Source organism: Pseudophryne corroboree, chromosome 2, assembly GCF_028390025.1.
Source record: "Pseudophryne corroboree isolate aPseCor3 chromosome 2, aPseCor3.hap2, whole genome shotgun sequence".
NCBI lineage: Eukaryota > Metazoa > Chordata > Amphibia > Anura > Myobatrachidae > Pseudophryne > Pseudophryne corroboree.
In genome coordinates this window covers 1,026,730,894-1,026,754,406 of record NC_086445.1, presented here as the reverse complement: position 1 = coordinate 1,026,754,406, position 23,513 = coordinate 1,026,730,894, and the positions used below count along the sequence as shown (strand labels likewise).

Sequence of the window (23,513 nt, the reverse complement as noted above, 5' to 3'; positions counted from 1 at the left end):
GATGCACGGTGTCAGTGGGCACAGGTGGGCTGCATAGTACCAGTGTACACAGGGTGGGAGTACAGGGGGGATGCACGGTGTCAGTGGGCACAGGTGGGCTGCATAGTACCAGTGTACACAGGGTGGGAGTACAGGGTGATGCACGGTGTCAGTGGGCACAGGTGGGCTGCATAGTACCAGTGTACACAGGGTGGGGGTACAGGGTGATGCACAGTGTCAGTGGGCAAAGGTGGGCTGCATAGTATCAGTGTATCTCACAAGGTAGACGTGATTCCGCACCGGTATACTATAGGTTACCCAGAATAATTTATAATGATATTATTAATACTACTACAGTACCAGAATAACATATAGTGAGCACGTATAATTCGTGTTACAATTGTAGGATCTGGTGGTGCACCCAGAGTCAGAAACAAGCTAGGAAAAAAGAAAAAATGCAGAAGACTCTTGTGTGGGTGCACTCTTTTTTGAAATATGAGATTATTAAAACATAACTTTTATTTGCTAATCATTCTTTTAAGAAAAAATCCACACTTTTATAATTCACCACAAATATTTCATAACATTTTATATACTACATACAGATATGATTCAGCCCACCAACCTCTCTAGAGGATGTCACATCTATAGTTGTGACTGATCAGAATTACCAGGTTAGGGTATATGTAGGACACAAGCAAGGTTAAAATAAAGAAAAATAATAGAGAAAAATTGGAAATGTTCTGGTTAGTCTATAATATTAGACTGTGGGAGGGATGTAGACACTGTTGCTCTACATCCTGTTCCTATCCAACCAGCACAAGCTCTGCTTGTATTAATGGGACCACAAGGGGTCAATATACTGAAATGTTAGGAATATAGATCTTTATTGGTATTGGACCAATTCCAATCTAAAACATATCAGGGAAGACGGTACTGAGAAAAGGTGAACATAGATTTGGAAGGAAGAAAGGGATGACTAAAGAAGAAAATGGTGATCCTGCTGTTGGCTTAGAGTCGAGAAGGTCATGAATTACAACACTGGGTATTCTCTGGGGGTCACCCTTACAGATACTGACCCAGCCCACCACTGTTTTGCTTCCAAGATCGGACGAGATCGGGCTCTATCAGAGGGGTATGGTAGTAATTCCTCAGGCCTGCTTATAGCCGACTCACCAATGAGAGTGCACCTAAAATGGGGGAAGGGAAAGGGTATAGGTGGGTGGAGACAGAGAGAAAGAAAGGGCGGATCTGCTGTCTATGTTAGGCACAGGATAAACCTGTGGATCATGGATGAGAGTCCGCAGAAATATATGAAGAAAAGGGAGGAATGGAACAAAGAAAGGGAAAGAAAGAATAGAAAGGATAACAGATATCATCTGGTATCAAATTGCAGGATTGTCAAAAAATGATCAGCAAGTAGACATGGGCCAGATTAACTGGCAATGTTGGATACATTCCGTGATCACTCAGGATCAGAGTGTCAAAGAAAAACAAAGGTAATTAGAATTAGGCCAGATTGGCTGTCAATATTGGATATACCCTGTAATCACTCTGTTTAGAAAGGTAAATGTCTGCAAAAAAGGCGACCAGATGCTGTTTATGACACAAATAAACTATTTGTCTATTGAAAGGATGATTGTTTTGGATATATAAAAAAATTCCTGGTCCAGTTCCCTGGACTGCCCTGCTTAGAGCCAAAGCAAGGGAAAAATCACGTATTGCTTGTATAAATATAGAGAAAATCTCAAAAAAAATTATTATAAATAATAATGGTATAAGTAATAGTAGAAAAAGTGATAGAAACAGGTACCGATCCCTGCCCAGGTCCCTGGGTCAGTCACTATGTAACAGAATGCACGGTGTACTCCTCAGGTCCTTAATTCATACTGGAATACTAGGATAGGTCATGCTGGAAAGGATAGGTCATGCTGGAATCATCTTCGGAACAGTTTCTTCGGAGTCTGAGGAACTCCCCTTTCGGTATGTTTTCCACCGTTGGCGGGAAATGTGCACTGGTTTGAAACAGCAGGCTGTTGGTGGATGTCTCTTTCCGGTAGAGTTCTGTAGACAGACTGCCTGTGGTGGATTTGTAGATATTGATGTCAAGGAAGGCCACTTTTTCTTGATTGATGGTATGTGTGAGTCTTATGTTGAGATTGTTGTTATTGAGGAGATTGATAAACTCCATTAGGAGATTCAGTTCCCCGTCCCAGATGACAAAGATGTCATCTATATATCTGAGCCATAACATGACATGTTCAGTATATAAATCGTTAGTATCAGTGAAAACGTATTTCTGCTCCCACCAGCCTAGGAACAAGTTCGCATATGTAGGTGCACACGCTGCCCCCATAGCTGTCCCTCTAACCTGGAGGTAAAATTGTTCCTGGAATGTGAAGTAGTTTTTCTCTAGGACGAAGGCAAGTAGGCAGTATAAGAAGTCACCAAATTCTCCTCGTTTATTATTTTCCAGGAAGAACTTGGTTGCACTTAAGCCAGCTTTATGTTCAATGCTAGTATAAAGTGCCTCAACGTCCAAGGTCACCAATAGAAAGCTGTCCTCGAATGTGATGTCATGAATCTTCCGGAGTAAGTCTGACGTGTCTTGTAAATATGAAGGTAATTGTAAGACATATTCGCGGAGATGTAGGTCAAGGAAACGGCTTGGTTGTTCAAGGAGGCCTCCGTTGCCTGACATGATTGGTCTACCGGGGGGTTTGTGTAAATCTTTATGCGTTTTAGGCAGTAAGTAGAAAGTGGGTGTTCTAGGGTTTTTAGCTGAGAGGTAGGCATGTTCTTGTTTAGTGATGGTTCCTGACGATAGTGCCTCTCCAATAAGATCGGTGTATTCATTCAGAAAACGGGTAGTTGGATTATTGAGTAACCTTTTGTAGCATGCTGTTTGTTTCAATTGTCTCAATGCTTCTGTCACATACATGTCTGTGGGCCAGATCACTATATTTCCCCCTTTGTCTGATGGTTTGATTATCACGTCTGTCCATTCTCTTATTTGTCTTAGTGCCTCCCTCTCATCATGAGACAGATTCTGGGGGAAGTAGTAGTATTTATTGTCTCTGCGATGTTTAATCAAGTCAAATTCTTTTGAGACCATATCCAAAAAGACCCGGATTTCCGGACTATTATTATCTGGTGGAAAGAATGTTGATTTGGCCCTGCACTTTGGGCGATCTTTGGGGCCAGCTGTCGAGTTCTGTTCAGATTGCAAATCTTCTAGAATTTGTACCATCTCCAAATCTTCCGTATTCAAATTGGAGTCTCCCTCGGCTCCACCTGACCTAGATTTATGATCACTAAAAAATTTCTTTAGGAGTAATTTTCTCCCGAAAAGTCGCAAGTCTTTTTCCCACATAAACCGGTCGAATGGTTTTGTGGGAGAAAAGGATAAGCCCTTACTCAGCACTTTCCTTTGTTCCGGGGAAATTGTTATGTTAGATAAATTGATAATTTGTAACTGATCAGTAGTAGATGGATTCAACGTACCTTCCTCTGCCGTTCTGGATATCTCGAGGTTCTCGGTGTATCCCAATGACTGTTTCTTCCCCTTTCTCTTCTTTCTCCCCCTCCTTGTCGGTCTGTATTTCGATTTCTGCCTCTTGGTTTCTGGCCTCGGCCTAAAAAATAGGTTGAGACCTCCTGAGTATCGTAAGATAAATGCGTATCTCTTATGGGTTCATTCACTGAGTCGTCACTCATTGAGGACTCGAATTCTGAAAATGTGGAGTCTTCTGGTTGTCTTCTATCTCTGTTCCTGGTAGGTCTCGAATTCCATCTAAAGATGTTGCCCTGGGTGAAATCTTGTTTATCCCTCTGTAGTTTGTTCCTTTTTCGGTCCCTAATACCACTCTCATATGTTTCCAGATCTTTTTTGATTTTTTCAAAGGTGGTTTGGAACGGGAGGTCTTTCTCCCATTTTTCAAGATTTTTGCCCAGTTCTTCTATCTCTTTTTCGACTTGATCAAGGATCAGTGTGTCATGTTTGACCAATATGTGAAGTAAATCACTGGAACATTTAAGAAGAGCCGCCTCCCATTCAGTTTTGAGGCTAGCCGTTGCTAGAGGGAAGGATGGGAAGATTTTTGGTCTTAGGCCCCTGGGTACTATTTTGTGTTTAATATAATTCTGCAAAGTAGTAGTATCCCAAGTTAAACGGATTCTCCTTTGTAATGTTCTATGGAGTTTAGACAAAGGATTTTTCCAGTCTGTTGGGGCCCTGTCAGGGTCCTCCGTGTCAGTAAACAGATCCTCAAAATTTTCCGTGTTCCTACGTCTCAATAATTCAGACTTAAGTGAAAATGAGGTCATTGCTAATGACGTGGTGTCTGGCGGATTATGGGATATAGATATAATTAGTCCAGAGAAAAAAGATTCCCTAATTGGTAATATGCCACTAGGTAATTGTAACCTGACCGTGCTGGAATCGGAAGCTGACCAGGTGGTCAGAAAAACAAAGTATCTCACAAGGTAGACGTGATTCCGCACCGGTATACTATAGGTTACCCAGAATAATTTATAATGATATTATTAATACTACTACAGTACCAGAATAACATATAGTGAGCACGTATAATTCGTGTTACAATTGTAGGATCTGGTGGTGCACCCAGAGTCAGAAACAAGCTAGGAAAAAAGAAAAAATGCAGAAGACTCTTGTGTGGGTGCACTCTTTTTTGAAATATGAGATTATTAAAACATAACTTTTATTTGCTAATCATTCTTTTAAGAAAAAATCCACACTTTTATAATTCACCACAAATATTTCATAACATTTTATATACTACATACAGATATGATTCAGCCCACCAACCTCTCTAGAGGATGTCACATCTATAGTTGTGACTGATCAGAATTACCAGGTTAGGGTATATGTAGGACACAAGCAAGGTTAAAATAAAGAAAAATAATAGAGAAAAATTGGAAATGTTCTGGTTAGTCTATAATATTAGACTGTGGGAGGGATGTAGACACTGTTGCTCTACATCCTGTTCCTATCCAACCAGCACAAGCTCTGCTTGTATTAATGGGACCACAAGGGGTCAATATACTGAAATGTTAGGAATATAGATCTTTATTGGTATTGGACCAATTCCAATCTAAAACATATCAGGGAAGACGGTACTGAGAAAAGGTGAACATAGATTTGGAAGGAAGAAAGGGATGACTAAAGAAGAAAATGGTGATCCTGCTGTTGGCTTAGAGTCGAGAAGGTCATGAATTACAACACTGGGTATTCTCTGGGGGTCACCCTTACAGATACTGACCCAGCCCACCACTGTTTTGCTTCCAAGATCGGACGAGATCGGGCTCTATCAGAGGGGTATGGTAGTAATTCCTCAGGCCTGCTTATAGCCGACTCACCAATGAGAGTGCACCTAAAATGGGGGAAGGGAAAGGGTATAGGTGGGTGGAGACAGAGAGAAAGAAAGGGCGGATCTGCTGTCTATGTTAGGCACAGGATAAACCTGTGGATCATGGATGAGAGTCCGCAGAAATATATGAAGAAAAGGGAGGAATGGAACAAAGAAAGGGAAAGAAAGAATAGAAAGGATAACAGATATCATCTGGTATCAAATTGCAGGATTGTCAAAAAATGATCAGCAAGTAGACATGGGCCAGATTAACTGGCAATGTTGGATACATTCCGTGATCACTCAGGATCAGAGTGTCAAAGAAAAACAAAGGTAATTAGAATTAGGCCAGATTGGCTGTCAATATTGGATATACCCTGTAATCACTCTGTTTAGAAAGGTAAATGTCTGCAAAAAAGGCGACCAGATGCTGTTTATGACACAAATAAACTATTTGTCTATTGAAAGGATGATTGTTTTGGATATATAAAAAAATTCCTGGTCCAGTTCCCTGGACTGCCCTGCTTAGAGCCAAAGCAAGGGAAAAATCACGTATTGCTTGTATAAATATAGAGAAAATCTCAAAAAAAATTATTATAAATAATAATGGTATAAGTAATAGTAGAAAAAGTGATAGAAACAGGTACCGATCCCTGCCCAGGTCCCTGGGTCAGTCACTATGTAACAGAATGCACGGTGTACTCCTCAGGTCCTTAATTCATACTGGAATACTAGGATAGGTCATGCTGGAAAGGATAGGTCATGCTGGAATCATCTTCGGAACAGTTTCTTCGGAGTCTGAGGAACTCCCCTTTCGGTATGTTTTCCACCGTTGGCGGGAAATGTGCACTGGTTTGAAACAGCAGGCTGTTGGTGGATGTCTCTTTCCGGTAGAGTTCTGTAGACAGACTGCCTGTGGTGGATTTGTAGATATTGATGTCAAGGAAGGCCACTTTTTCTTGATTGATGGTATGTGTGAGTCTTATGTTGAGATTGTTGTTATTGAGGAGATTGATAAACTCCATTAGGAGATTCAGTTCCCCGTCCCAGATGACAAAGATGTCATCTATATATCTGAGCCATAACATGACATGTTCAGTATATAAATCGTTAGTATCAGTGAAAACGTATTTCTGCTCCCACCAGCCTAGGAACAAGTTCGCATATGTAGGTGCACACGCTGCCCCCATAGCTGTCCCTCTAACCTGGAGGTAAAATTGTTCCTGGAATGTGAAGTAGTTTTTCTCTAGGACGAAGGCAAGTAGGCAGTATAAGAAGTCACCAAATTCTCCTCGTTTATTATTTTCCAGGAAGAACTTGGTTGCACTTAAGCCAGCTTTATGTTCAATGCTAGTATAAAGTGCCTCAACGTCCAAGGTCACCAATAGAAAGCTGTCCTCGAATGTGATGTCATGAATCTTCCGGAGTAAGTCTGACGTGTCTTGTAAATATGAAGGTAATTGTAAGACATATTCGCGGAGATGTAGGTCAAGGAAACGGCTTGGTTGTTCAAGGAGGCCTCCGTTGCCTGACATGATTGGTCTACCGGGGGGTTTGTGTAAATCTTTATGCGTTTTAGGCAGTAAGTAGAAAGTGGGTGTTCTAGGGTTTTTAGCTGAGAGGTAGGCATGTTCTTGTTTAGTGATGGTTCCTGACGATAGTGCCTCTCCAATAAGATCGGTGTATTCATTCAGAAAACGGGTAGTTGGATTATTGAGTAACCTTTTGTAGCATGCTGTTTGTTTCAATTGTCTCAATGCTTCTGTCACATACATGTCTGTGGGCCAGATCACTATATTTCCCCCTTTGTCTGATGGTTTGATTATCACGTCTGTCCATTCTCTTATTTGTCTTAGTGCCTCCCTCTCATCATGAGACAGATTCTGGGGGAAGTAGTAGTATTTATTGTCTCTGCGATGTTTAATCAAGTCAAATTCTTTTGAGACCATATCCAAAAAGACCCGGATTTCCGGACTATTATTATCTGGTGGAAAGAATGTTGATTTGGCCCTGCACTTTGGGCGATCTTTGGGGCCAGCTGTCGAGTTCTGTTCAGATTGCAAATCTTCTAGAATTTGTACCATCTCCAAATCTTCCGTATTCAAATTGGAGTCTCCCTCGGCTCCACCTGACCTAGATTTATGATCACTAAAAAATTTCTTTAGGAGTAATTTTCTCCCGAAAAGTCGCAAGTCTTTTTCCCACATAAACCGGTCGAATGGTTTTGTGGGAGAAAAGGATAAGCCCTTACTCAGCACTTTCCTTTGTTCCGGGGAAATTGTTATGTTAGATAAATTGATAATTTGTAACTGATCAGTAGTAGATGGATTCAACGTACCTTCCTCTGCCGTTCTGGATATCTCGAGGTTCTCGGTGTATCCCAATGACTGTTTCTTCCCCTTTCTCTTCTTTCTCCCCCTCCTTGTCGGTCTGTATTTCGATTTCTGCCTCTTGGTTTCTGGCCTCGGCCTAAAAAATAGGTTGAGACCTCCTGAGTATCATAAGATAAATGCGTATCTCTTATGGGTTCATTCACTGAGTCGTCACTCATTGAGGACTCGAATTCTGAAAATGTGGAGTCTTCTGGTTGTCTTCTATCTCTGTTCCTGGTAGGTCTCGAATTCCATCTAAAGATGTTGCCCTGGGTGAAATCTTGTTTATCCCTCTGTAGTTTGTTCCTTTTTCGGTCCCTAATACCACTCTCATATGTTTCCAGATCTTTTTTGATTTTTTCAAAGGTGGTTTGGAACGGGAGGTCTTTCTCCCATTTTTCAAGATTTTTGCCCAGTTCTTCTATCTCTTTTTCGACTTGATCAAGGATCAGTGTGTCATGTTTGACCAATATGTGAAGTAAATCACTGGAACATTTAAGAAGAGCCGCCTCCCATTCAGTTTTGAGGCTAGCCGTTGCTAGAGGGAAGGATGGGAAGATTTTTGGTCTTAGGCCCCTGGGTACTATTTTGTGTTTAATATAATTCTGCAAAGTAGTAGTATCCCAAGTTAAACGGATTCTCCTTTGTAATGTTCTATGGAGTTTAGACAAAGGATTTTTCCAGTCTGTTGGGGCCCTGTCAGGGTCCTCCGTGTCAGTAAACAGATCCTCAAAATTTTCCGTGTTCCTACGTCTCAATAATTCAGACTTAAGTGAAAATGAGGTCATTGCTAATGACGTGGTGTCTGGCGGATTATGGGATATAGATATAATTAGTCCAGAGAAAAAAGATTCCCTAATTGGTAATATGCCACTAGGTAATTGTAACCTGACCGTGCTGGAATCGGAAGCTGACCAGGTGGTCAGAAAAACAAAGTATCTCACAAGGTAGACGTGATTCCGCACCGGTATACTATAGGTTACCCAGAATAATTTATAATGATATTATTAATACTACTACAGTACCAGAATAACATATAGTGAGCACGTATAATTCGTGTTACAATTGTAGGATCTGGTGGTGCACCCAGAGTCAGAAACAAGCTAGGAAAAAAGAAAAAATGCAGAAGACTCTTGTGTGGGTGCACTCTTTTTTGAAATATGAGATTATTAAAACATAACTTTTATTTGCTAATCATTCTTTTAAGAAAAAATCCACACTTTTATAATTCACCACAAATATTTCATAACATTTTATATACTACATACAGATATGATTCAGCCCACCAACCTCTCTAGAGGATGTCACATCTATAGTTGTGACTGATCAGAATTACCAGGTTAGGGTATATGTAGGACACAAGCAAGGTTAAAATAAAGAAAAATAATAGAGAAAAATTGGAAATGTTCTGGTTAGTCTATAATATTAGACTGTGGGAGGGATGTAGACACTGTTGCTCTACATCCTGTTCCTATCCAACCAGCACAAGCTCTGCTTGTATTAATGGGACCACAAGGGGTCAATATACTGAAATGTTAGGAATATAGATCTTTATTGGTATTGGACCAATTCCAATCTAAAACATATCAGGGAAGACGGTACTGAGAAAAGGTGAACATAGATTTGGAAGGAAGAAAGGGATGACTAAAGAAGAAAATGGTGATCCTGCTGTTGGCTTAGAGTCGAGAAGGTCATGAATTACAACACTGGGTATTCTCTGGGGGTCACCCTTACAGATACTGACCCAGCCCACCACTGTTTTGCTTCCAAGATCGGACGAGATCGGGCTCTATCAGAGGGGTATGGTAGTAATTCCTCAGGCCTGCTTATAGCCGACTCACCAATGAGAGTGCACCTAAAATGGGGGAAGGGAAAGGGTATAGGTGGGTGGAGACAGAGAGAAAGAAAGGGCGGATCTGCTGTCTATGTTAGGCACAGGATAAACCTATCCTAGTATTCCAGTATGAATTAAGGACCTGAGGAGTACACCGTGCATTCTGTTACATAGTGACTGACCCAGGGACCTGGGCAGGGATCGGTACCTGTTTCTATCACTTTTTCTACTATTACTTATACCATTATTATTTATAATAATTTTTTTTGAGATTTTCTCTATATTTATACAAGCAATACGTGATTTTTCCCTTGCTTTGGCTCTAAGCAGGGCAGTCCAGGGAACTGGACCAGGAATTTTTTTATATATCCAAAACAATCATCCTTTCAATAGACAAATAGTTTATTTGTGTCATAAACAGCATCTGGTCGCCTTTTTTGCAGACATTTACCTTTCTAAACAGAGTGATTACAGGGTATATCCAATATTGACAGCCAATCTGGCCTAATTCTAATTACCTTTGTTTTTCTTTGACACTCTGATCCTGAGTGATCACGGAATGTATCCAACATTGCCAGTTAATCTGGCCCATGTCTACTTGCTGATCATTTTTTGACAATCCTGCAATTTGATACCAGATGATATCTGTTATCCTTTCTATTCTTTCTTTCCCTTTCTTTGTTCCATTCCTCCCTTTTCTTCATATATTTCTGCGGACTCTCATCCATGATCCACAGGTTTATCCTGTGCCTAACATAGACAGCAGATCCGCCCTTTCTTTCTCTCTGTCTCCACCCACCTATACCCTTTCCCTTCCCCCATTTTAGGTGCACTCTCATTGGTGAGTCGGCTATAAGCAGGCCTGAGGAATTACTACCATACCCCTCTGATAGAGCCCGATCTCGTCCGATCTTGGAAGCAAAACAGTGGTGGGCTGGGTCAGTATCTGTAAGGGTGACCCCCAGAGAATACCCAGTGTTGTAATTCATGACCTTCTCGACTCTAAGCCAACAGCAGGATCACCATTTTCTTCTTTAGTCATCCCTTTCTTCCTTCCAAATCTATGTTCACCTTTTCTCAGTACCGTCTTCCCTGATATGTTTTAGATTGGAATTGGTCCAATACCAATAAAGATCTATATTCCTAACATTTCAGTATATTGACCCCTTGTGGTCCCATTAATACAAGCAGAGCTTGTGCTGGTTGGATAGGAACAGGATGTAGAGCAACAGTGTCTACATCCCTCCCACAGTCTAATATTATAGACTAACCAGAACATTTCCAATTTTTCTCTATTATTTTTCTTTATTTTAACCTTGCTTGTGTCCTACATATACCCTAACCTGGTAATTCTGATCAGTCACAACTATAGATGTGACATCCTCTAGAGAGGTTGGTGGGCTGAATCATATCTGTATGTAGTATATAAAATGTTATGAAATATTTGTGGTGAATTATAAAAGTGTGGATTTTTTCTTAAAAGAATGATTAGCAAATAAAAGTTATGTTTTAATAATCTCATATTTCAAAAAAGAGTGCACCCACACAAGAGTCTTCTGCATTTTTTCTTTTTTCCTAGCTTGTTTCTGACTCTGGGTGCACCACCAGATCCTACAATTGTAACACGAATTATACGTGCTCACTATATGTTATTCTGGTACTGTAGTAGTATTAATAATATCATTATAAATTATTCTGGGTAACCTATAGTATACCGGTGCGGAATCACGTCTACCTTGTGAGATACTTTGTTTTTCTGACCACCTGGTCAGCTTCCGATTCCAGCACGGTCAGGTTGCAATTACCTAGTGGCATATTACCAATTAGGGAATCTTTTTTCTCTGGACTAATTATATCTATATCCCATAATCCGCCAGACACCACGTCATTAGCAATGACCTCATTTTCACTTAAGTCTGAATTATTGAGACGTAGGAACACGGAAAATTTTGAGGATCTGTTTACTGACACGGAGGACCCTGACAGGGCCCCAACAGACTGGAAAAATCCTTTGTCTAAACTCCATAGAACATTACAAAGGAGAATCCGTTTAACTTGGGATACTACTACTTTGCAGAATTATATTAAACACAAAATAGTACCCAGGGGCCTAAGACCAAAAATCTTCCCATCCTTCCCTCTAGCAACGGCTAGCCTCAAAACTGAATGGGAGGCGGCTCTTCTTAAATGTTCCAGTGATTTACTTCACATATTGGTCAAACATGACACACTGATCCTTGATCAAGTCGAAAAAGAGATAGAAGAACTGGGCAAAAATCTTGAAAAATGGGAGAAAGACCTCCCGTTCCAAACCACCTTTGAAAAAATCAAAAAAGATCTGGAAACATATGAGAGTGGTATTAGGGACCGAAAAAGGAACAAACTACAGAGGGATAAACAAGATTTCACCCAGGGCAACATCTTTAGATGGAATTCGAGACCTACCAGGAACAGAGATAGAAGACAACCAGAAGACTCCACATTTTCAGAATTCGAGTCCTCAATGAGTGACGACTCAGTGAATGAACCCATAAGAGATACGCATTTATCTTATGATACTCAGGAGGTCTCAACCTATTTTTTAGGCCGAGGCCAGAAACCAAGAGGCAGAAATCGAAATACAGACCGACAAGGAGGGGGAGAAAGAAGAGAAAGGGGAAGAAACAGTCATTGGGATACACCGAGAACCTCGAGATATCCAGAACGGCAGAGGAAGGTACGTTGAATCCATCTACTACTGATCAGTTACAAATTATCAATTTATCTAACATAACAATTTCCCCGGAACAAAGGAAAGTGCTGAGTAAGGGCTTATCCTTTTCTCCCACAAAACCATTCGACCGGTTTATGTGGGAAAAAGACTTGCGACTTTTCGGGAGAAAATTACTCCTAAAGAAATTTTTTAGTGATCATAAATCTAGGTCAGGTGGAGCCGAGGGAGACTCCAATTTGAATACGGAAGATTTGGAGATGGTACAAATTCTAGAAGATTTGCAATCTGAACAGAACTCGACAGCTGGCCCCAAAGATCGCCCAAAGTGCAGGGCCAAATCAACATTCTTTCCACCAGATAATAATAGTCCGGAAATCCGGGTCTTTTTGGATATGGTCTCAAAAGAATTTGACTTGATTAAACATCGCAGAGACAATAAATACTACTACTTCCCCCAGAATCTGTCTCATGATGAGAGGGAGGCACTAAGACAAATAAGAGAATGGACAGACGTGATAATCAAACCATCAGACAAAGGGGGAAATATAGTGATCTGGCCCACAGACATGTATGTGACAGAAGCATTGAGACAATTGAAACAAACAGCATGCTACAAAAGGTTACTCAATAATCCAACTACCCGTTTTCTGAATGAATACACCGATCTTATTGGAGAGGCACTATCGTCAGGAACCATCACTAAACAAGAACATGCCTACCTCTCAGCTAAAAACCCTAGAACACCCACTTTCTACTTACTGCCTAAAACGCATAAAGATTTACACAAACCCCCCGGTAGACCAATCATGTCAGGCAACGGAGGCCTCCTTGAACAACCAAGCCGTTTCCTTGACCTACATCTCCGCGAATATGTCTTACAATTACCTTCATATTTACAAGACACGTCAGACTTACTCCGGAAGATTCATGACATCACATTCGAGGACAGCTTTCTATTGGTGACCTTGGACGTTGAGGCACTTTATACTAGCATTGAACATAAAGCTGGCTTAAGTGCAACCAAGTTCTTCCTGGAAAATAATAAACGAGGAGAATTTGGTGACTTCTTATACTGCCTACTTGCCTTCGTCCTAGAGAAAAACTACTTCACATTCCAGGAACAATTTTACCTCCAGGTTAGAGGGACAGCTATGGGGGCAGCGTGTGCACCTACATATGCGAACTTGTTCCTAGGCTGGTGGGAGCAGAAATACGTTTTCACTGATACTAACGATTTATATACTGAACATGTCATGTTATGGCTCAGATATATAGATGACATCTTTGTCATCTGGGACGGGGAACTGAATCTCCTAATGGAGTTTATCAATCTCCTCAATAACAACAATCTCAACATAAGACTCACACATACCATCAATCAAGAAAAAGTGGCCTTCCTTGACATCAATATCTACAAATCCACCACAGGCAGTCTGTCTACAGAACTCTACCGGAAAGAGACATCCACCAACAGCCTGCTGTTTCAAACCAGTGCACATTTCCCGCCAACGGTGGAAAACATACCGAAAGGGGAGTTCCTCAGACTCCGAAGAAACTGTTCCGAAGATGATTCCAGCATGACCTATCCTTTCCAGCATGACCTATCCTAGTATTCCAGTATGAATTAAGGACCTGAGGAGTACACCGTGCATTCTGTTACATAGTGACTGACCCAGGGACCTGGGCAGGGATCGGTACCTGTTTCTATCACTTTTTCTACTATTACTTATACCATTATTATTTATAATAATTTTTTTTGAGATTTTCTCTATATTTATACAAGCAATACGTGATTTTTCCCTTGCTTTGGCTCTAAGCAGGGCAGTCCAGGGAACTGGACCAGGAATTTTTTTATATATCCAAAACAATCATCCTTTCAATAGACAAATAGTTTATTTGTGTCATAAACAGCATCTGGTCGCCTTTTTTGCAGACATTTACCTTTCTAAACAGAGTGATTACAGGGTATATCCAATATTGACAGCCAATCTGGCCTAATTCTAATTACCTTTGTTTTTCTTTGACACTCTGATCCTGAGTGATCACGGAATGTATCCAACATTGCCAGTTAATCTGGCCCATGTCTACTTGCTGATCATTTTTTGACAATCCTGCAATTTGATACCAGATGATATCTGTTATCCTTTCTATTCTTTCTTTCCCTTTCTTTGTTCCATTCCTCCCTTTTCTTCATATATTTCTGCGGACTCTCATCCATGATCCACAGGTTTATCCTGTGCCTAACATAGACAGCAGATCCGCCCTTTCTTTCTCTCTGTCTCCACCCACCTATACCCTTTCCCTTCCCCCATTTTAGGTGCACTCTCATTGGTGAGTCGGCTATAAGCAGGCCTGAGGAATTACTACCATACCCCTCTGATAGAGCCCGATCTCGTCCGATCTTGGAAGCAAAACAGTGGTGGGCTGGGTCAGTATCTGTAAGGGTGACCCCCAGAGAATACCCAGTGTTGTAATTCATGACCTTCTCGACTCTAAGCCAACAGCAGGATCACCATTTTCTTCTTTAGTCATCCCTTTCTTCCTTCCAAATCTATGTTCACCTTTTCTCAGTACCGTCTTCCCTGATATGTTTTAGATTGGAATTGGTCCAATACCAATAAAGATCTATATTCCTAACATTTCAGTATATTGACCCCTTGTGGTCCCATTAATACAAGCAGAGCTTGTGCTGGTTGGATAGGAACAGGATGTAGAGCAACAGTGTCTACATCCCTCCCACAGTCTAATATTATAGACTAACCAGAACATTTCCAATTTTTCTCTATTATTTTTCTTTATTTTAACCTTGCTTGTGTCCTACATATACCCTAACCTGGTAATTCTGATCAGTCACAACTATAGATGTGACATCCTCTAGAGAGGTTGGTGGGCTGAATCATATCTGTATGTAGTATATAAAATGTTATGAAATATTTGTGGTGAATTATAAAAGTGTGGATTTTTTCTTAAAAGAATGATTAGCAAATAAAAGTTATGTTTTAATAATCTCATATTTCAAAAAAGAGTGCACCCACACAAGAGTCTTCTGCATTTTTTCTTTTTTCCTAGCTTGTTTCTGACTCTGGGTGCACCACCAGATCCTACAATTGTAACACGAATTATACGTGCTCACTATATGTTATTCTGGTACTGTAGTAGTATTAATAATATCATTATAAATTATTCTGGGTAACCTATAGTATACCGGTGCGGAATCACGTCTACCTTGTGAGATACTTTGTTTTTCTGACCACCTGGTCAGCTTCCGATTCCAGCACGGTCAGGTTACAATTACCTAGTGGCATATTACCAATTAGGGAATCTTTTTTCTCTGGACTAATTATATCTATATCCCATAATCCGCCAGACACCACGTCATTAGCAATGACCTCATTTTCACTTAAGTCTGAATTATTGAGACGTAGGAACACGGAAAATTTTGAGGATCTGTTTACTGACACGGAGGACCCTGACAGGGCCCCAACAGACTGGAAAAATCCTTTGTCTAAACTCCATAGAACATTACAAAGGAGAATCCGTTTAACTTGGGATACTACTACTTTGCAGAATTATATTAAACACAAAATAGTACCCAGGGGCCTAAGACCAAAAATCTTCCCATCCTTCCCTCTAGCAACGGCTAGCCTCAAAACTGAATGGGAGGCGGCTCTTCTTAAATGTTCCAGTGATTTACTTCACATATTGGTCAAACATGACACACTGATCCTTGATCAAGTCGAAAAAGAGATAGAAGAACTGGGCAAAAATCTTGAAAAATGGGAGAAAGACCTCCCGTTCCAAACCACCTTTGAAAAAATCAAAAAAGATCTGGAAACATATGAGAGTGGTATTAGGGACCGAAAAAGGAACAAACTACAGAGGGATAAACAAGATTTCACCCAGGGCAACATCTTTAGATGGAATTCGAGACCTACCAGGAACAGAGATAGAAGACAACCAGAAGACTCCACATTTTCAGAATTCGAGTCCTCAATGAGTGACGACTCAGTGAATGAACCCATAAGAGATACGCATTTATCTTATGATACTCAGGAGGTCTCAACCTATTTTTTAGGCCGAGGCCAGAAACCAAGAGGCAGAAATCGAAATACAGACCGACAAGGAGGGGGAGAAAGAAGAGAAAGGGGAAGAAACAGTCATTGGGATACACCGAGAACCTCGAGATATCCAGAACGGCAGAGGAAGGTACGTTGAATCCATCTACTACTGATCAGTTACAAATTATCAATTTATCTAACATAACAATTTCCCCGGAACAAAGGAAAGTGCTGAGTAAGGGCTTATCCTTTTCTCCCACAAAACCATTCGACCGGTTTATGTGGGAAAAAGACTTGCGACTTTTCGGGAGAAAATTACTCCTAAAGAAATTTTTTAGTGATCATAAATCTAGGTCAGGTGGAGCCGAGGGAGACTCCAATTTGAATACGGAAGATTTGGAGATGGTACAAATTCTAGAAGATTTGCAATCTGAACAGAACTCGACAGCTGGCCCCAAAGATCGCCCAAAGTGCAGGGCCAAATCAACATTCTTTCCACCAGATAATAATAGTCCGGAAATCCGGGTCTTTTTGGATATGGTCTCAAAAGAATTTGACTTGATTAAACATCGCAGAGACAATAAATACTACTACTTCCCCCAGAATCTGTCTCATGATGAGAGGGAGGCACTAAGACAAATAAGAGAATGGACAGACGTGATAATCAAACCATCAGACAAAGGGGGAAATATAGTGATCTGGCCCACAGACATGTATGTGACAGAAGCATTGAGACAATTGAAACAAACAGCATGCTACAAAAGGTTACTCAATAATCCAACTACCCGTTTTCTGAATGAATACACCGATCTTATTGGAGAGGCACTATCGTCAGGAACCATCACTAAACAAGAACATGCCTACCTCTCAGCTAAAAACCCTAGAACACCCACTTTCTACTTACTGCCTAAAACGCATAAAGATTTACACAAACCCCCCGGTAGACCAATCATGTCAGGCAACGGAGGCCTCCTTGAACAACCAAGCCGTTTCCTTGACCTACATCTCCGCGAATATGTCTTACAATTACCTTCATATTTACAAGACACGTCAGACTTACTCCGGAAGATTCATGACATCACATTCGAGGACAGCTTTCTATTGGTGACCTTGGACGTTGAGGCACTTTATACTAGCATTGAACATAAAGCTGGCTTAAGTGCAACCAAGTTCTTCCTGGAAAATAATAAACGAGGAGAATTTGGTGACTTCTTATACTGCCTACTTGCCTTCGTCCTAGAGAAAAACTACTTCACATTCCAGGAACAATTTTACCTCCAGGTTAGAGGGACAGCTATGGGGGCAGCGTGTGCACCTACATATGCGAACTTGTTCCTAGGCTGGTGGGAGCAGAAATACGTTTTCACTGATACTAACGATTTATATACTGAACATGTCATGTTATGGCTCAGATATATAGATGACATCTTTGTCATCTGGGACGGGGAACTGAATCTCCTAATGGAGTTTATCAATCTCCTCAATAACAACAATCTCAACATAAGACTCACACATACCATCAATCAAGAAAAAGTGGCCTTCCTTGACATCAATATCTACAAATCCACCACAGGCAGTCTGTCTACAGAACTCTACCGGAAAGAGACATCCACCAACAGCCTGCTGTTTCAAACCAGTGCACATTTCCCGCCAACGGTGGAAAACATACCGAAAGGGGAGTTCCTCAGACTCCGAAGAAACTGTTCCGAAGATGATTCCAGCATGACCTATCCTTTCCAGCATGACCTATCCTAGTATTCCAGTATGAATTAAGGACCTGAGGAGTACACCGTGCATTCTGTTACATAGTGACTGACCCAGGGACCTGGGCAGGGATCGGTACCTGTTTCTATCACTTTTTCTACTATTACTTATACCATTATTATTTATAATAATTTTTTTTGAGATTTTCTCTATATTTATACAAGCAATACGTGATTTTTCCCTTGCTTTGGCTCTAAGCAGGGCAGTCCAGGGAACTGGACCAGGAATTTTTTTATATATCCAAAACAATCATCCTTTCAATAGACAAATAGTTTATTTGTGTCATAAACAGCATCTGGTCGCCTTTTTTGCAGACATTTACCTTTCTAAACAGAGTGATTACAGGGTATATCCAATATTGACAGCCAATCTGGCCTAATTCTAATTACCTTTGTTTTTCTTTGACACTCTGATCCTGAGTGATCACGGAATGTATCCAACATTGCCAGTTAATCTGGCCCATGTCTACTTGCTGATCATTTTTTGACAATCCTGCAATTTGATACCAGATGATATCTGTTATCCTTTCTATTCTTTCTTTCCCTTTCTTTGTTCCATTCCTCCCTTTTCTTCATATATTTCTGCGGACTCTCATCCATGATCCACAGGTTTATCCTGTGCCTAACATAGACAGCAGATCCGCCCTTTCTTTCTCTCTGTCTCCACCCACCTATACCCTTTCCCTTCCCCCATTTTAGGTGCACTCTCATTGGTGAGTCGGCTATAAGCAGGCCTGAGGAATTACTACCATACCCCTCTGATAGAGCCCGATCTCGTCCGATCTTGGAAGCAAAACAGTGGTGGGCTGGGTCAGTATCTGTAAGGGTGACCCCCAGAGAATACCCAGTGTTGTAATTCATGACCTTCTCGACTCTAAGCCAACAGCAGGATCACCATTTTCTTCTTTAGTCATCCCTTTCTTCCTTCCAAATCTATGTTCACCTTTTCTCAGTACCGTCTTCCCTGATATGTTTTAGATTGGAATTGGTCCAATACCAATAAAGATCTATATTCCTAACATTTCAGTATATTGACCCCTTGTGGTCCCATTAATACAAGCAGAGCTTGTGCTGGTTGGATAGGAACAGGATGTAGAGCAACAGTGTCTACATCCCTCCCACAGTCTAATATTATAGACTAACCAGAACATTTCCAATTTTTCTCTATTATTTTTCTTTATTTTAACCTTGCTTGTGTCCTACATATACCCTAACCTGGTAATTCTGATCAGTCACAACTATAGATGTGACATCCTCTAGAGAGGTTGGTGGGCTGAATCATATCTGTATGTAGTATATAAAATGTTATGAAATATTTGTGGTGAATTATAAAAGTGTGGATTTTTTCTTAAAAGAATGATTAGCAAATAAAAGTTATGTTTTAATAATCTCATATTTCAAAAAAGAGTGCACCCACACAAGAGTCTTCTGCATTTTTTCTTTTTTCCTAGCTTGTTTCTGACTCTGGGTGCACCACCAGATCCTACAATTGTAACACGAATTATACGTGCTCACTATATGTTATTCTGGTACTGTAGTAGTATTAATAATATCATTATAAATTATTCTGGGTAACCTATAGTATACCGGTGCGGAATCACGTCTACCTTGTGAGATACTTTGTTTTTCTGACCACCTGGTCAGCTTCCGATTCCAGCACGGTCAGGTTACAATTACCTAGTGGCATATTACCAATTAGGGAATCTTTTTTCTCTGGACTAATTATATCTATATCCCATAATCCGCCAGACACCACGTCATTAGCAATGACCTCATTTTCACTTAAGTCTGAATTATTGAGACGTAGGAACACGGAAAATTTTGAGGATCTGTTTACTGACACGGAGGACCCTGACAGGGCCCCAACAGACTGGAAAAATCCTTTGTCTAAACTCCATAGAACATTACAAAGGAGAATCCGTTTAACTTGGGATACTACTACTTTGCAGAATTATATTAAACACAAAATAGTACCCAGGGGCCTAAGACCAAAAATCTTCCCATCCTTCCCTCTAGCAACGGCTAGCCTCAAAACTGAATGGGAGGCGGCTCTTCTTAAATGTTCCAGTGATTTACTTCACATATTGGTCAAACATGACACACTGATCCTTGATCAAGTCGAAAAAGAGATAGAAGAACTGGGCAAAAATCTTGAAAAATGGGAGAAAGACCTCCCGTTCCAAACCACCTTTGAAAAAATCAAAAAAGATCTGGAAACATATGAGAGTGGTATTAGGGACCGAAAAAGGAACAAACTACAGAGGGATAAACAAGATTTCACCCAGGGCAACATCTTTAGATGGAATTCGAGACCTACCAGGAACAGAGATAGAAGACAACCAGAAGACTCCACATTTTCAGAATTCGAGTCCTCAATGAGTGACGACTCAGTGAATGAACCCATAAGAGATACGCATTTATCTTACGATACTCAGGAGGTCTCAACCTATTTTTTAGGCCGAGGCCAGAAACCAAGAGGCAGAAATCGAAATACAGACCGACAAGGAGGGGGAGAAAGAAGAGAAAGGGGAAGAAACAGTCATTGGGATACACCGAGAACCTCGAGATATCCAGAACGGCAGAGGAAGGTACGTTGAATCCATCTACTACTGATCAGTTACAAATTATCAATTTATCTAACATAACAATTTCCCCGGAACAAAGGAAAGTGCTGAGTAAGGGCTTATCCTTTTCTCCCACAAAACCATTCGACCGGTTTATGTGGGAAAAAGACTTGCGACTTTTCGGGAGAAAATTACTCCTAAAGAAATTTTTTAGTGATCATAAATCTAGGTCAGGTGGAGCCGAGGGAGACTCCAATTTGAATACGGAAGATTTGGAGATGGTACAAATTCTAGAAGATTTGCAATCTGAACAGAACTCGACAGCTGGCCCCAAAGATCGCCCAAAGTGCAGGGCCAAATCAACATTCTTTCCACCAGATAATAATAGTCCGGAAATCCGGGTCTTTTTGGATATGGTCTCAAAAGAATTTGACTTGATTAAACATCGCAGAGACAATAAATACTACTACTTCCCCCAGAATCTGTCTCATGATGAGAGGGAGGCACTAAGACAAATAAGAGAATGGACAGACGTGATAATCAAACCATCAGACAAAGGGGGAAATATAGTGATCTGGCCCACAGACATGTATGTGACAGAAGCATTGAGACAATTGAAACAAACAGCATGCTACAAAAGGTTACTCAATAATCCAACTACCCGTTTTCTGAATGAATACACCGATCTTATTGGAGAGGCACTATCGTCAGGAACCATCACTAAACAAGAACATGCCTACCTCTCAGCTAAAAACCCTAGAACACCCACTTTCTACTTACTGCCTAAAACGCATAAAGATTTACACAAACCCCCCGGTAGACCAATCATGTCAGGCAACGGAGGCCTCCTTGAACAACCAAGCCGTTTCCTTGACCTACATCTCCGCGAATATGTCTTACAATTACCTTCATATTTACAAGACACGTCAGACTTACTCCGGAAGATTCATGACATCACATTCGAGGACAGCTTTCTATTGGTGACCTTGGACGTTGAGGCACTTTATACTAGCATTGAACATAAAGCTGGCTTAAGTGCAACCAAGTTCTTCCTGGAAAATAATAAACGAGGAGAATTTGGTGACTTCTTATACTGCCTACTTGCCTTCGTCCTAGAGAAAAACTACTTCACATTCCAGGAACAATTTTACCTCCAGGTTAGAGGGACAGCTATGGGGGCAGCGTGTGCACCTACATATGCGAACTTGTTCCTAGGCTGGTGGGAGCAGAAATACGTTTTCACTGATACTAACGATTTATATACTGAACATGTCATGTTATGGCTCAGATATATAGATGACATCTTTGTCATCTGGGACGGGGAACTGAATCTCCTAATGGAGTTTATCAATCTCCTCAATAACAACAATCTCAACATAAGACTCACACATACCATCAATCAAGAAAAAGTGGCCTTCCTTGACATCAATATCTACAAATCCACCACAGGCAGTCTGTCTACAGAACTCTACCGGAAAGAGACATCCACCAACAGCCTGCTGTTTCAAACCAGTGCACATTTCCCGCCAACGGTGGAAAACATACCGAAAGGGGAGTTCCTCAGACTCCGAAGAAACTGTTCCGAAGATGATTCCAGCATGACCTATCCTTTCCAGCATGACCTATCCTAGTATTCCAGTATGAATTAAGGACCTGAGGAGTACACCGTGCATTCTGTTACATAGTGACTGACCCAGGGACCTGGGCAGGGATCGGTACCTGTTTCTATCACTTTTTCTACTATTACTTATACCATTATTATTTATAATAATTTTTTTTGAGATTTTCTCTATATTTATACAAGCAATACGTGATTTTTCCCTTGCTTTGGCTCTAAGCAGGGCAGTCCAGGGAACTGGACCAGGAATTTTTTTATATATCCAAAACAATCATCCTTTCAATAGACAAATAGTTTATTTGTGTCATAAACAGCATCTGGTCGCCTTTTTTGCAGACATTTACCTTTCTAAACAGAGTGATTACAGGGTATATCCAATATTGACAGCCAATCTGGCCTAATTCTAATTACCTTTGTTTTTCTTTGACACTCTGATCCTGAGTGATCACGGAATGTATCCAACATTGCCAGTTAATCTGGCCCATGTCTACTTGCTGATCATTTTTTGACAATCCTGCAATTTGATACCAGATGATATCTGTTATCCTTTCTATTCTTTCTTTCCCTTTCTTTGTTCCATTCCTCCCTTTTCTTCATATATTTCTGCGGACTCTCATCCATGATCCACAGGTTTATCCTGTGCCTAACATAGACAGCAGATCCGCCCTTTCTTTCTCTCTGTCTCCACCCACCTATACCCTTTCCCTTCCCCCATTTTAGGTGCACTCTCATTGGTGAGTCGGCTATAAGCAGGCCTGAGGAATTACTACCATACCCCTCTGATAGAGCCCGATCTCGTCCGATCTTGGAAGCAAAACAGTGGTGGGCTGGGTCAGTATCTGTAAGGGTGACCCCCAGAGAATACCCAGTGTTGTAATTCATGACCTTCTCGACTCTAAGCCAACAGCAGGATCACCATTTTCTTCTTTAGTCATCCCTTTCTTCCTTCCAAATCTATGTTCACCTTTTCTCAGTACCGTCTTCCCTGATATGTTTTAGATTGGAATTGGTCCAATACCAATAAAGATCTATATTCCTAACATTTCAGTATATTGACCCCTTGTGGTCCCATTAATACAAGCAGAGCTTGTGCTGGTTGGATAGGAACAGGATGTAGAGCAACAGTGTCTACATCCCTCCCACAGTCTAATATTATAGACTAACCAGAACATTTCCAATTTTTCTCTATTATTTTTCTTTATTTTAACCTTGCTTGTGTCCTACATATACCCTAACCTGGTAA

General features: G+C 40.8%; 7 pseudogenes; 4 read left to right on the top strand and 3 right to left on the bottom strand.

Annotated features, from left to right (window-relative positions):
• Positions 1-1,009: 1,009 nt before the first annotated feature.
• On the bottom strand, positions 1,010-1,128 carry LOC135052244 (5S ribosomal RNA; annotated as a pseudogene).
• A 4,084-nt stretch (positions 1,129-5,212) lies between these two features.
• Positions 5,213-5,331, bottom strand: LOC135052243 (5S ribosomal RNA; annotated as a pseudogene).
• A 4,084-nt stretch (positions 5,332-9,415) lies between these two features.
• On the bottom strand, positions 9,416-9,534 carry LOC135052241 (5S ribosomal RNA; annotated as a pseudogene).
• An 888-nt stretch (positions 9,535-10,422) lies between these two features.
• On the top strand, positions 10,423-10,541 carry LOC135052240 (5S ribosomal RNA; annotated as a pseudogene).
• A 4,084-nt stretch (positions 10,542-14,625) lies between these two features.
• LOC135052239 (5S ribosomal RNA) lies at positions 14,626-14,744 on the top strand (annotated as a pseudogene).
• A 4,084-nt stretch (positions 14,745-18,828) lies between these two features.
• LOC135052238 (5S ribosomal RNA) lies at positions 18,829-18,947 on the top strand (annotated as a pseudogene).
• A 4,084-nt stretch (positions 18,948-23,031) lies between these two features.
• On the top strand, positions 23,032-23,150 carry LOC135052237 (5S ribosomal RNA; annotated as a pseudogene).
• The last annotated feature ends 363 nt before the right edge of the window (positions 23,151-23,513 follow it).